This window comes from Strigops habroptila, chromosome 9 (assembly GCF_004027225.2).
Source record: "Strigops habroptila isolate Jane chromosome 9, bStrHab1.2.pri, whole genome shotgun sequence".
NCBI lineage: Eukaryota > Metazoa > Chordata > Aves > Psittaciformes > Psittacidae > Strigops > Strigops habroptila.
In genome coordinates, this window is record NC_044285.2 from 36453444 (window position 1) to 36469701 (window position 16258).

The following is a 16258-nucleotide window of genomic DNA, read 5'->3' on the forward strand; positions in this document are numbered from 1 at the left end:
ATCCCCAAACCCCAATCCATGCCCACGGCAGCTACTCACCCTTCACAGTGGAAAATAGCGCTCATCACCCAGCTTTATGGCAACTTCCGATTCACCATAGCTGAAATGAAGCACGCATCCAGCTCCTGGACCATGTATCATCTATGGAGAAAGTGCTTCCCCACGTCCACACCAATAGCCTCACACCAGACTGGGGAAAGGTTGAGGGGATCACCATGACAAGAACTCCTCTGGGCTGGCATAGCTCAGCCCAGTTAGTCAGAGTCACCACAGCCTCTTGTCTACATGAGATACATCCAGCCAGTACTTTCCTTCAGATGTAATCATGACTGGCTCAGAAGAGAAACTCCAGGGGGATCACAAACCTTCCAGGAGACCTCTTTTTCCCATGCTGCTGCAGCAAGCTCAGCTATATGACACACAACAATCCAACAGCAAAACATCACTCAGATGCTTTTAAATGTCAGCAGCACTTAACATTGATAATAGATTTCTTGGTTACTAATGAGTAAACATTACAGAAAATGCTAAAAAAAAAAAGTTAAATAACCTTTAGCATTATATTAGTTTGGAAAGAAATATATTAAAACATGTTTGGGGCATTTATTAGTTTACTCTGTGACAAAGAATGTTTATTAACTCTGGGGTGCTGGGTCATTCCTTGGAAATTATTATATACAGATTTAGGCACCTGAAACAACAGTAACACTCCAGGGAGAAACCAGAGCAGTCACACACAGAGCCCATGTAGCTGCAGAGATTTGTTAACTAGTGCTTTATAATGACTTCTATTCCCAGTAAATTGACAGACCAGAGACCAGGGTAGTGGGGAGAAAGCACAAGGAAACCTGAAGGCATCCTAGATGAACACCAACAGCTACTTAGAGGGGATTTTTTTCTTTCGGATGTGCTGAAAAGGACTTAAAAAATGCAAAGGCGAGAGAGAAAATGTGTGTCTCCCACTGCTCAGCTCCTGCCATGCTTAATAAAATGGAACTTTATGCACTCCTTTTAAATAAAAAAGTGCATCAAAAATAAATGAGTCCTTTCATCAACTTCTACTAATGGAAACAACCCACACAACTCCGTTTTTGACTGACTGTTCACACCAGCAAGGGTAGCAGTACACTGCTGGGCAGTTCAGTCCATGTTATTCTCTGCTTGTGTTCCCTGACTTTTGCAAATCTTTGTCAGCTGTAAAATCTTCAAAGTTCACCCCAGTTTCACACATGGAGCAGCAGAGACCCAAAGGCAATGGGTGCAATTTTGGAGTCATCACTCATCATCCAGCCTGCCTCTCCTGCAGCAAGAAGTTGGAAGGGTAAGAAAGCAGGGTTGCACTTGTACTAAGGAGATTTTCATAAACCCCATGCTCCACTGACAAACAAACAGCAGCGGAAATCCAGAGATAGGATTACCTAAAACCAGTGATCCATTGTCTATGATTGATCCTATTAAAGAACATGTACAGAAGGGAGGAAGCAATCTTCTTTCTAGATAGACTTTTCCAGTACTTTGGAATAAGATTTCTTTATAATTATTTTAGAATCACATGGATACTCTGAACAACTACTCACATTTAATCATTCTTGTCTTCCTGTTTATCCTGCACTGACAATTTTGACCCCCATTGTGTAGTTTCACTCAAATAAAACAAAGGGTTTCAACCAAAGTAGCTGTGAAGAGAATGACTCCTGTAGCTTCATCAAGGGAAAGGGGATACCATGGACTTTGCCTCTCATGCACCATAAAATTCATACAAGGGAGATATTAGAGATATTCAAACTGCAGGGAGAAGTCTTCAAAATTACATATAGACACGGGAAATTCAAGCACAAAATATAAATTCACAAAAAACAAGGCTTCATGAATACTGCTACATATAACCTGGGAAATCCTGGTTATAGCAGTGAAAGCCCTGATTTAGATGCAGTTAAGAAATCCCCAAGTGCTGATTTGGGTTATCTTGGTAAGCTATGCCACCAGAGAGACTTTGCCCAGCATAAAGACATTAGATTGGTTTTTTGCAACAGGTCAGCACACACAGGGGTACAGGCCAGTATCTTCTGGTGCCAGCCAGGTCCAAGGCTTTGTGGCAGACTTGAAAACAGGGAGCAGAAGCGAACAGCAAATTAATTCACTTTGATTCTCTGCAGCTTTGCACGCATACACAGAGGTACTGACACATTAGCCCAAGTTTCCACAGCCTGGCCTGGGAATAATGGTTGCAGCAAAGCAGGTACCACTTCATACCAGCCACAGCAGGGACTGCAGCTCTTCATCATGCCATTTTCTTAAAGGTGGTCTTTTCAATCAGAGAATGTCTTTTACAGTAAGTCACAATTATTTTTTACAAGAAAGAAAAGCTTAGTGCAATCTGAAAGAAATAAAGCTGGTCTTTGCTGAAAGAGCTTATTATAAAGGCAACCTGTGTGGGTGAGAAGGGGAGAGAGGGAGAGATGCCAGCTAAAATGGGCTGGAGAGAAAAATCAAAGAATAGATGGGATAAATGAAGTGCAACCTTTACTTCACAGAGATTAAATTATTAATTATTCCTGAAGAAAGCCCTGTGTTTACCTCACACACACTCAGTTCCTTAACAACAGCCACCATCAGCACTGCATTGTAACAGCACAGCACACACTTAGCTGGAGCTCAGGCTTATTGCATTACAGTGGATTTTAAATACTGCTGCTCCTCAAAGGCAATGATATGGGGTCAAGAACATAATATCCGTTACAGAGGAATCTAATTCCAAAGCTGGGAAAGTCTTGTCCCACCCCAAAATGGCTTTAGGTATTGAAATGAATCCTGTATTACAGCTCGGCTTTGGTCAAAGTAGAAATTCTGACAGATTTATTACTACCTTATCAAGTGACTTCATGGTTTCAAAAAATACATATATTCTTCTAAAATCCATTTATCCAGACAGAATTCAATAGTTACATGAAGTATGCTCATTTAATTGAAATTTGCTCCTAGCATGTGACTCTAGGGCTCTCTCCATCTGCAGCATGCCATGGACGTCTGCGTCCTTTTATTCCTGCTGCCTATCTTCCACATTCACAGGCCCACTTAAAATCATGTTCAGGCACTTTCTTTTATGCCTTTACATTCTCAGAAAATTGCTTTATAACTTGGGTCAGCTTCAATTTTAACTTTATTTTTTAGGAAATGTTTTTAATCTGCAGCAGCCCAGCATTTATATATCTCATTTTACAGCACAGCTCTTGAAGAAATGAAGGAAGTGGCTGAGGCCTCACCGCCCCAAAGCAGCCCGATATGTTCATCTAACGTGCTGAGAGGGTCTGGGGGAGACAGGGCAAACAGGTTGTAATTTCAGCTCAGGCCCTCCTCAGCCTCCAGCACGAGGCAAAACCACTGCTTGGTAATGCTGGATTTTAGGACATGCATGTCCATAGGTCCACCGGACCAGCCACTACCTCAAAGCACTTCACTTATATAAGCTTGCTGGTTAATGCAGGAAGCTAGAAGCCCTTCCAAGAGTGTGGAAAGCCCTGAAGAAGGGTAAGCAGAAACCATCACTAGCTAGAAGCTTTCGGTTGCACTAGCACACATCTGAAATAACTTGATCAATTCAGGTCACCTCAAAACAAGCTGACAAAGATGCCATGGGGGTCTCAGGTGAGCAGGGAGTACACACGGCAGTTTGGGATGCTCCCCATCCAGCCACAGGCGAGGTGACATCAGGCCTCTGGGAGCACTCACAGCCAGCACAGGAAGAAGAAAAGGGTCTGGCAGAAGGGAAACCAGAAAGGAAAACTTGAGACATTTGAACTGCAGTTTCAAGTCACTGGAAGTACCACACGTCTCAGCCCGTTATGTTACTTCAAAGGTTTGTTGTAAGATATGTTAGTATTTACAATACACACTTCTTTGCAAGGGTATGAAATGTATGAAAGGTATGAAATTACAGTTACAGAAAGAATAATTCTTGATTTGGAGTAGCTACTTGCTGTCCCCACTCCTCTTAGCACAATACACCAGCAGAGACTACGTCCATCTTTTAGCAGAATATATTTAACATGTGGCTTGCTCTGTGCTGGAGACAGAGAAGAAAGGAGTACAGAAGTGGGAACAGGAGGGTAGCTGTGGTTCCCAATCACCTGCTCTAATTACAATATACTTCCAATAAACATTCCCTATCAGGATCCAACAGACAGTTCTCCTCTTTGTTTCAGATGCATAACAGGCAGGTATTTATTGCACAGAAAAAACGCAGAATAAGCAGGGATACTAAGAAACTGGTGTTGCATATAAATGAAGGAAGATTCCAAACATAAAACAAAGCTTTGATTAAGTGTACATTACAAAACAAAATCCTAATGAATTCAGGGATGTAGGCTACAGACTGAACTTCCAGAAGTTAACTAAGAAGTATTTTAAATACATATTGTACTGTTTTCAGTTCCTGTAATATATTATTAATGTAGAGGAGCTGATGCTTCATATTTCTTTTTGTCCACTTCCAGTATCAGTGCCAAGTGCACTTATCTGAAGGACATTATTTTAATGAAGTCATTTATGCCCTTAAAAATTAATGTCAGAGCAGTTAAAGTCTAGTGACTGTAACCAAACCAAATAATGTATAATGGAGAAATGCAATGAGAAAAAAATACAGCCTGAAGTCAAGGTTAAGTAGTTAACCTTAGGAAAAAAGTGAGAGAGAAAAGAAAAGCCAACACCAATTGTATGTCCCCTTGACATGCCATAAAGGATACCATTACATGTCATCCACCCACTGTATACAGCTGTGAATTGAGATTTTTAACTATCACTGTACCACACACTGGAAGCACCAGGAGTTTTATTGTGATTTGAGGAGATAGAAGTGATGCTTTTGTGGTCTAGGAACACTTGACCTGAGAGAAGCCCCTTTAGCAGTGGAGTACCAGAGCTTCTCAGAGAACCATTACTAAAACTGTCCTTTTTGTAGTAGAGTTTCATGCAAGCTCAATACATTGCAAAAATATGATGAAATACCCTGTTCTTTAAGCTAAGTCATACAGAAAGGGCTCTTTAATTCCATCAGTGCATGAAAATATTCCATTCATCATTTGCATAAAGCTATAACAGACTGTTATCGCAGCAGCTCCTTAAACTAGAACAGCTCCAACTCAGGGCTTCCTGTCCTTAAATAAATTAGCTTTTCCCACATTCAGGTAAAACTGAACCAGGTACATCCCTCCAGTCTTAAAATGCCAACCACATGAGCAGCAAGAATACAAAGTGCACATGTTGATATGCTACTACTTCATGTCCTTTCTTGCCATGAAATTTTCTTCATTGAATACCATCATTTTAATAATAGTTAATGGAAGTGGAGTTAGTCCCCTGTGAAATGAAAGGAAGTATTCACATGCAGAGCTGAGGTTCCTCCCTGCAGCTCCAGCAGATGTGCCGCCCTTGAATTCACTGCCCTCCTTGGGTTCCTCACTGAACATGCAGAAAGTCTAAATACATGAGGAGTTGCTCCTTTGTCCAGATTTCCTGATATCCAACACCCTCCACCCCACTCCCAGCAAACAATATATTTCTCTCCTGCAGGTAAAGACCATGTCCAGTGGAACCTGTGCATCAATCAGTAACCTTACACCATGGCAGTTCACTTAAGCTACTGCTTATGTGTGGGTTGGTTTCTTCACTATTAGCTGCAAAAGTTTCCAGACAAGAAAAGCATGGTCACACTTGCTGAACGTATCACAGATATTCACATGTTCTTCTTCTTGGGCCATGGAATTTACTGGTTTGATCAACTACTTTCCCCTTGCAAAGCAGCTTGACAGTCTGAGAGATGCATCCCCAAATTGGGTTAATGTACCTCCAGAACATTCATAAGGTAAAGAAATGTAATTCAACTTGTGATTGCCTAAACCAGTCCCGGGAGCCTCCTAGGAAGCCTGAGTTTTCACTTCTTTCATAGTAGACATTTAATTATATGATAATTACTTACAGCTTGCAGCTCAGCTTCTACTTTTATGAAATATAAATTGCACTTCACTCAAAAGTGCAGGATGAGCATTTAAAAGGCTTCATTAAGTAGGTTTTAAGATTTTCCTGATGACTTTCTTTAAGCCATGGAATGGAAAGCAGATGTACCTGTAAACTGAAACTTGCTTTCACAGAAGAACAAAGTAGAATTGGTAATGTAATACTAGGATGGATGAGCCTTTACAAGAAAAAAATATTAACTTTTAACAAATACATTTTATTAAATAACAAACAAAATATTTGTCAAACTGCATGAGAAAAGGGAGCAGGAGGGAAGAAGCTGTATTGCCAGCTCTCAGATATGAACAACAAGGCTTTTTTTATTCCAGATTTCCAGTGCTTGGAAACCTGAGGTTATGTCAGACCTACATTGTCTTCAAAGCAGATAGACCAAAAATATTCAGCTTATTTGTAGTTTCCTAAAAACCTAAAGAATAGGAATTATGAAAGTGGAAAGAAAAATAATTTCACCTGAATTTCTGTATTGTAATTCTTCAACTGTTTTGACCTCCCTCTTGTCTTTAGACCATTAGGAGATGACAGCGCTGGTACTGCTGCTCTGTTGTATCTTCACAGTACTGCAAGCTTGGACCTAAAAGAAAAGGTATGAGGACACAAAATGACCAAAGGCAGAGGTCCAGGACGCTACAAAACATCGTGCAGGTGTTACTGCTACCTGGTGGCCATACCAACACCACACAGTGATGGTACAAAAGTGCTGTTTGCTGCAAATCCTGAAGGAAACCATTACTCGGGCAGGCAGAGTAGTGTTCTGCTGCAGGGTGGTGGCTCTTTCCATCCCATCAGTTAGTGGTGCCAAGATGAACTTACTTAAAGGTGCAAAGGTGAACTCTACCTTTTGAACCTTAAATAGGTAAGATTTTCTTATTTGAGTTTAGCAGTTGGGTATGTCCATGCTATTAACTACGTCTGGATTCATTAAACATGAGTATAGAAAATGAGATTATAAAACATACACGACCTGCCTGTAAATTCTGGGAAGAATTTGTTCCTGGAGAAAAGAGAATGCACAGAACTGCACAAGCCTCCCCTGCAATTGCATCAAGGTTCCACGGGAAAAGCATTAAGTGCAGTCATTAAAATTTGCCTGTCATTTCCAAAGACTGAAGAAAAAGAAGTTATTCCAAAGTGAAAACTGAAGAATTTTTAATAATCACAAGCAAGGTCCTGCCCACCCACAGCTGAATTTCAGTCTCCTGCAGTAACACGACCAACAGATTACCTGTGTTCACACCAGCACACTGCACCTCAGAACCTGGCCTGTTCCTCCTCCTGGCTCAAGATGAAGACAACAGTGACAAATCCCTTCTAACAATGTACAACGGTTTCCACCAGCTAGAATGGTAAATCCCAAATGAATGCAGACACAGACAGAGCTTCTTGCTTAACTGAAATTAATCACATTCTGACATTAAATGTCATTAGTAGCTGCTAATGGCAGTAGGCACAGGAACAGAAATTTGCATAGGAATTATTATACGGTGCATTCCCCTCCCTATAATGATGATGGTCTCTCAGTGACTTTTGCAGGAGCTTTTAATTGATTTGTTTGGAAGCAGATCTAGGTAGCACAATTGTTCAGCTGAGACGCCAGAATGAAAACAGGCTGTTGGCTTCAGCTGACTTGGGAGATCTATAAATATGTACGTGATTTCATAGTATCCAAGTGTGTTAAGTAGTTCTGATATGTTAAACATAATATTTAGTACGCTGTCAAAGCAATTCCATGCTTTTGTCTATTCTATATTTAAGACTGACCAATTGCTTTAAAACATGTTGTCTGACATCTTACTCTCCCCAGCAAACATGAAGGTTGAGCTCAAGTGACAGTCTATTGCAGAGAAGTATGGTGCAGCTATTGTCTGCACTCCAACAGGGTGCCACAATGGAGGAAAATTCTCTCTGAAACAGGACACAAAACCAGGGATTTGCCTAGACCAGGGTGCTCTTAAGGAAGCTAATCAGCTCTAAAAACACAAATTGAAAGGCTTAGTTAAACCGCATTAACTCCTTCTGTATGGACACTCTCACTCAGAATCAAAGTATCCTTAATTCAATTGAGGTTTATTAATTTCCAAGGGAAAACTAAACTTACCAAGATTTTTGTCACTTAAATTCTGACTCTACCCAGAATTTGATCAATTGGTTTAAAAGCCACTTTGGAATAATTTTCTTCAGGGCTCCCATCTAGAGCAACATGTGCAGACTGCAGTGTCTTTACAGAGACTGCAGTACTCAGTACTCACCCCAGAGTCACCTCTGAATGACAAGTGAATTCAGTTTACTATGTTTTTCCTTCCTCTGGAGATGATAAACCCCAAAGAGACATTTTTAAGGGTGACCATGGGCAAGCAGCCCCAAGATGCTGATCTCTGCATAGAGGCTGTGAATGCTGCTCCTAACTCACTGCAGTTTGGAGTCAGCCAGTGGAAAATACAAGAGCCAGCACCCCACAGGAAGGTGTGCCCTGTCTGAAACAAGCAGAGAAGTTCATCTTTTTTTTATATAGTTTACAAAAGGGCATAAAATGCCATGCCATTTCATTCTGAACAGCTCCTTCCATTATCTTCTGCAGCACGTAGCACTTAGCAGCTAAATAACAGCAAAGGAAGGAAATTAAGAAGTATAGAGGAGCAAAAGGAATTGTATTTCCAGCTGAGACATGAAGCGAATCAAGAGACAATGAAAGGCTGTTTTATGTGGGACTGAATGTATCTTCTGTACCCTTAATCACACCAATGCAGTCTGCTGGAGTCAGGCTCTCATATACTCTCACATTGATCAGCAACGTCTCAACCTGTGGAAATCAGCTTAATGCTGAAACACGCTATCTGCTGGGCTGCAGCATATGAAAAATTAAAACTATTTTGTGAGCACAGAATCTGTGCCGAAGTGTGGTGCCCCTGCGGGCTGCCGGCAGCCTGGAAGCACCTTTCCCACAGGGAATAGACCACCAAGAGCTACTGTGGGACCCAAGACACTTCCGGATGCACACATTGCCTTGAAAAGAGACAACAACTTGGAAGGATGCCTGCATGGTACCCCACGTCTGTGGAAACTCCCTGGCACAGAAATAAGGCCTGAGGAGGGACCTAACAGCCACCCCAGGGCCAGAGCTAACACTGAAGAAAACACACTGTGGGCAATCACCTCTACAAAAGCACATCTTACTTCTCCAGTGAAGCAAAAGCCCATATGAGTACTTTGTGCTCTAGGCTGTACTGTCCTCCTCCCAGTGTTGCATCTTCCCTTGCTTACGTCTTCCACAGCTGCTTTTCTGGAACTTGTCTCTTATCCAGAGAGGAAAGAGGTGAGTCAAGGGACAGGGGGACATCTCTGCCTTCTTTGTGCTAGCCTCTCTGCACTGCTCCTGTTTCCATCATAGCCCTCAAGTACATGAGAAAACTGATCCCTCACCAGAAGGATCATTCAGTGGAACATTCTGAAGACACTGGAGAGGTGAGGAAAAGATCTGATCATGCAGCCCCATTAAAGCAAAACCACCCAGATCTCAGCCACTGCAGTTCCATTAAATCTGGCTGAAATTTTGCATCTGTAACAACTGCACCATTAAGACAATAAGAGATAAAGTTGTAATTTAAATCTATAATGAAACCAAAACTCCTAAAGAGCAATACTTTTTTCTTTCCAATCTGTGCTTCTAACTTTTTATCAGTTCGAGGCATCTTTGAGGCCCATCGCAAGACATAATGCCACCCTGTTCCCAGGAAGCTAAGTAGCAGGGCCTCAGACAACATCTGTGATCAGGCAGGTGCACTTTGTGCTCCACTGAAGAATGTCCCATTTTTCATAGCTGGATACTGCTGGGGAACCTCATTAGAAACCAAATTACTACCTGCATCAGGTTTACACTAATGTATTGACATCTACAGCACTTGTTAAATGAACCGTAAATCCAATACACTAAAGTCATTTTCAACTGAATCAAATCAGGTTTCAGTCAAAAGAATTACAATTGTTATATACTTAATGCTTGGCACTTTCCTGGTGTCTCCAGCTAGATCATTTCAGACACAGAGAGAAAATTGTAAGCCTATGAAACAGTGCAAGCTAAATTGGACACACTGCAAGCATACTAAACATGGTGCTAGGAGTTTAAGGATGATAATTGTCTCTAATTGACTAGTTGGTAAAGCTATCCAGGCATCCACAGGCACACTCCTTACTAATCTGTTTTCAACATGCTATTTTCTTCTCCTTAGTTAATTTATACTTTCTTATTATAAAACACATTGTTTGCATTTCCATTTTTAAATCTTTAACTCTTAGTGCTCCTCAGAGGTAATGGCTTTATGGGAATATGGTCCCAGCTGTAATACATAAGGAAGAGGTAGAGCAGCAGCACCAGGCACAGCCTTCCTCAGACTTCAGTCTCAACAGGGATCAGAACACCTTTCAGGGCTTCACTTATGTGTTCTCTCTTCCCCTTGAAGACAGGACTGGTCTTCTTTTAGAAGATTTAGAAAACCTTGACCCACGTGTGAGCGTGGACAGCATTAACCCCTTCTTTCCTGTTCACCCAGGATGGATGATTTCCCAGTAAATCCAGCACTACCATCCAGTGCCTGGTTGTGGCCATGTGCACAGTACATAAGGGGATGGATGGCAGCAGAAAGGACAAAGACAGTTTGCCCTGCCCTGCTCCTCCAGCCTACTCCACAGCTTGTTGAAACCAAGATATTTGAAAGACCCAATTCAAATTCAGTACACCTATGAATTTGGCCAGATAGATAGATTTTCCTCCAGCCTCATACAGACACTTTCCCTGAGTGGCCTTAGTTCTGCTTAATTCACCTTCCGGAAAACAGCAAAATGGGAATTAAAAAGGAACTATACATGAGCCAGCTCCTCTGTCAGCATAAATCCACCTTGGTGCCAGTGGATTACACTGACACTTGGTGTCTAAGGAACCAGCTCCTGATCAAGAGTTTAGAGAGTTTAAATTCACTTAAAGGGCGGACTCTAAACAACCTCCTCTGCTGTCTTGCTACCTAAATCCCAGGCAAGTTATCTGTGCATGTACTCCTCCTCCCCTTTGCTTGGAGCCATGCTGTCTCCATGGTATTCTCTAGCAATAAAGAGGTGCCCCTTGGAAGAAGCGGCCACACAAAAGAATAAAAGGCCACATTAAATTTATGCAGCCTGGAAGCAGTTCTGCTGATCAGCCAGAAATCAGTTGATGACCTTCTATTATGTGAAGAAATAACCTCAGTAGAAAGGGTGGAAGCCACTTGCTTCCATTTATGCACAGAGCTGGGTTGTCTGGAGAACAGAGGCTGTCCAGTTGGACAGGATTCTCATGCCTCTGGCCACTTTCCATCCCTGTTTACCATTTTCCACAGTGCCTGTGTTGGTTTGGCAGCTCACTGTGCTGTTCCTGAGGACTCCAGCAGAAAGTCATCCTGCCAGTGCATCCAAGGACACTTGTTCAGTTCACCATTGCTCATCTGGCACACTTACAGGCTGATGGTGAAAGTGCGAATCACCCACCCCGTGCGCCCATTCCCCTGTCAGTGCCGGATCTAGCCCTAGAGTGGGGCTCCTGAACCTCCCAAGTCACCCAGCCAGCAGGTGGTTGTTCTTGTTCGCCAAACCAACCAAAACCAGAGCACGGGGCAGTTGTTCATCCAGGAAGAGCTGATACAGCTCAGCAGAAGGCAGATAGTTCCCTCCTCCCCTGTGAACACACATCTTGCACACAAATTTCACATCGGCGTAACCCCTTTATGTTGCTCCCCAGATTGCTCACAGTTTGCAGCAGGAGGTGGATGAGAATGACATGACGCTGCACAAGAGGCATTAATTCACGCAGCCATCTCTTCAGAGAGGAGGTATGTGGGAAGGCTGTGCACTCCTCACTGCATCGGAGCTCCTGACAAAGGGTATCAGCCCACAGTCAGCATTCCTACACTTTAACTACAGTGATTTTATCCCCCTACCCTGCAAAATAAGAGAGTAGGTGCTGATTTACCAGCTGTAAAGTTTCTTGGCATCCTAGAGAGCCAGATACAGTGGGGTACCTACACTGAATGCTCAACAGACAAGCAAAGTGTTGCTAGGATTACTAGCACTGCAGCTAATGCAGAAGTTATGAACTGGAGATCTCTGATACTAAATACATAAGGTGCTATAGCATAAGAATAAAATCTGGGATTTCACTGTAACTGAGTCTATAACACACATCATCTGTGAACCTGGACCAGCCCCGTACATTCTCCAGGAGATTAGGGGACCACCTGACTACATTGGGCTCCACTTTACAGATGACAAACAAGCTGCACGGCAAGTGGGGAACAGAGTTCAAAGAAAGCCTGGTTTGTTGGGTAACAGGAAAGAGTTTCACACTATGTACAAACAAAAGGGCAACACCAAGAAATCGAGGTTAGTTCTGAGCCAGTTACAACAGCTCGGAACAAGATTTAGGAGATTTTAAAAACTAGTAGCCAATCCAAAAATCAAAGCCCATCTTGAAGCCCAGTCTTAAAGGAAACATATTCAATCCCTAACACAGCAACAGGGCAGAAAGGTTGTTTCAATCTAGAGCTCTCTAAATACAATGCAACAAATAAGCTGGTTAATGTTGTCTTGGAAGAGTCAAGATACCTGTAGCACAGTATCTGTACCCAAATGCAGTGCAAACCAGCCAGAGACAATGCATCGAGTCACATAATCAGTGCAGGAAGATCAAAATACCTTCCTCAAACATCTTAGATGGAGGCTTCTGCCTGTTGAATTAGCTGCTATGCTTCAATTTATTATTTTTAATGACAGTCTTTTGTTTTCATCCAAACTAATTATGCCTAAATCAATGGTAATGGTAGGTTTGGCATTGATTATCCCTGTAGATGCTCTCAACTTAAATTGTCCTTTCGCACACAGATAATTCCCTTGGCTCTCTCCTGCCAGAGCATCGACACCTGAGTATTCATTTAACTAATTATTTTTATGCACATGTCATCACTGGCATTTGATATAAACGACAGGAATACAAACAGCTTCTCCCTCCTGTATCACCCAGAGATATCGGAAGACAGGCTTCCTTAGCAGTGAGCCACTGTCTAATATTCCAATTAGAAATGTGCATTGAAACTGAGCTGTTCACTGGGTGAACTGAGCAGGATCCTCAGCCACAGACCCCATACCAGACAAGGTGTCCAAGCAGATCGTTTGCGCAGTCTTCACAATACAGGACCAAATCTACTGATGTAATGAACCAATGTGTCCACATTTACCTTACTGAAGTGCCAACAGTTCACAAAAGCTGGAAACTGTCAGGGAGGTTGGCATAATAAGAAGACTTTTGCAGTTTTGCAGCTACCTCTCTAGTTGACCACCTCTCCAAGCCTTCCATGGCCTGAAAGGGGATACTAGATACTCAAAGAGTGATTGGGATGACAGAGCCATCATACCTGCTGACATCGGAAACCTCAAAAATGTAAAGGGGTTCATGGCATTTATGGGCAGAGCTGTTTTCTGTCTGTCCACTTCTAACTTAGGGAAGACAAACAAAGAGGTTGCCTGTTGGAAGCAAAATGCTCCTACGTTACATTATTAGAGGGAATTACTGATGTCCACTTTTTTACTCATATGAAAAAGTCATCTAGGTCAAAAATACCTGCATGGCTTACTCTTCATACAGAAAAGCATAACCAAGTAAATGCAAAAAATTTTACTGACATTTGAAACCCAGAATGTTTAAATCATCTCAAATAGTCCCTCTGTGTCTGAAAATTGTGTTTACTTCTGAGACAAACAGGATTAGTCTCAGTGACTGATTAATTTGCTTTCTGATACAGAAAAAGTGCTCCGCAGGGTGAGAACAAACACTCTGCATGCTCCAGAGGATTGTGGCAGCACGTTTCACCTCCAGGTCAATGGTTCAAATTCTGTCTGGGGATGGGGATTGGAAATTTTTTAATGTCTAATGGTTGCTCAATGGTCCATGTGAAATGAGTTTGTGGTTGTGCCTTCACACCAAGTAACACCACCAAGTGTCTTAGCAGTGAGGCCAAGGACTGGGCAAGCATAGTGAGCAGCGAACCCTCAATGCTTCCTGAGAGTTTCCTTTCCATAAAGGAAAGTCTGCTCTTGAGCTGGCTGTAACACAGTTGTTCAGTCACAAAACAGAGGATTTCATGGCATTAGGGCTTGTCAGCTTATTATCTGTCACTAGAATTAGATTCGTTCTAAGTGAATGTTCAAGGTAGCATTTATAACCCAACAGCACCTGTAAAAACAAAGAGGTGATTCAGTGGTGAATATTCTCCTCTAAAAGTTTCTCCTTTTTTCCTATCTGCAGATATTTGGGTTTCTCTACAGAAATATGTACAGTCCCAAAGCCTCAGAGACTGCAGTTTTGGAGCATTTCCAAATGCACCAGATGAAACACATTGCACCTGCAAAGGTCAGCTGTGGGCAGATGGAAATAAGCAATAAGCCATTTTTCCTTTATGTAGTCCCACACTGCCAGTAACACTGCCCAGAGGCCTCATTCCGTACCTGATACGCATATTAAGTTACTTCTACCCCTGTGAGATAACACCCTTACAGTATTTTAAAGACAGAAGGCTACTTGAGATTTTCCAAATTGGAAAATTATTTTTAAGGCCAGAACTTGAGACACTTTGTCTTAGGCAGAAGGCTGCTGCTCTCACAAAAGCTGCTCTGAGGACTTTAGCAAAATCACAGCACTCATACAACAAAAGCACTGCAGGCAGACACTGAGAACAGCCGTGCTGAATGCAGTGCTCTGCAGGGAAGGAAAGACACTGGAGAGGGCACACAGGGATGCTGCTGCATGCTCCCAGCTTCAGGGCCTCCTAAACCCAAGCTGCAGGTACCAATGTGATGCTCAAAGAATCAAGAGCTGCTCTGAGGCTGTTCTGACCATCCTCTTCTACAAAGTGTATCCTTCCAAGATAGCTCCAGCCATACCTCTTCCCCCAAATTTCCCTCCTCCTCTCACATGACATGGGAGAGGGGAAGAGAAAGGCAACATGGCGCTTCACCTGCAGCAAGTAGAGAAAGGATCAAACTCACACGTTTGCCAGATTTTGCTGTAAGACTATATAAAACAAACAGCAGATGGGAAAAGGTCCTTGCCCCAGCTACCCACCCATAACAATTTATAGCACCTGATTTGGGGGCATTAACCTGTACATGCAAATGTGTCAGTTCTTATTATTCACAGTAAACATGTCATAAGCACAGAAATATGCTCAGCAAGGCTACTGAGCCTGGTGCTGAAACTGTAAAGAGCCCATTAAATAGAAGCATTACATTCTCAAAGCACTGTAGATCTTGGTCAGTTACAAAGCACATGGACAAGCTTTAAACCTGCAAAAATACTTGGCTCCATCTAAATCCCCTTCTTCAATCCAACTTAACTCTGCACTGCAAGAAATTGAGGGGGAAAACAACCAGGTAAAATCCAAACAAGTGCAGCAAATACACCAGGTCTTCAATAACTACTGGCTCCTAGAGCAAACACCAACAGTCAGCATGAAAAGCAGGCTCCACTAAAAGACAAGAGAGAGATGAAACAGAGGCAGGGGATGTCTCTGAGCACACATCCTTGTTCAGAGCAAAGGTGATTCCAAGTCAGTTCAGGGAGTAGGAACATTGAACAGAAGACTCCACTGATGATTCTGCATTGGAAAACAGAACTGTGTACAAGGCGGAAACAAAGACAAGGCAGCGAGGCAGTGCAAAAGATGAAGACAGCCCAACGTATATAGAAATATAATCAGATGACCCTGAGTAAAGAGCCAGAGAGAGAACAAGCGCTTTGGCTAGCTTCTGGGCTGCCAGAAGGAGGCTCAATACAGCACTACAGAACTCCTACCACCCATTTCCCACTGGAATGGTTATAAATCCATAAAACCTCAATTTCTTTAGCTACCAAGATGAGTGAGAACATGGCTTGTGTCTTAGAGGTATCGTGCTCCTGACAGGTGCAAAACAGACCTGCAAACCTGCTCTGAATTTAAAGAGCAGAGCTGATCCCTCCTGTACATATCCACAACTGACTGCTCCCTGGTTCTGGGAGCTAATGGACCTCCAAACAGCCACAGCAGCCACAAAGCCCCATAAAACACACAGCTAGGAATCCTCAATTACATCATGTCTGTGCCCAACTTTATGCCAAGTGCTTCAGACCTGCATTTAGCTTTAAGTGACCCCCTTTAAGGCCAGATACACTCAG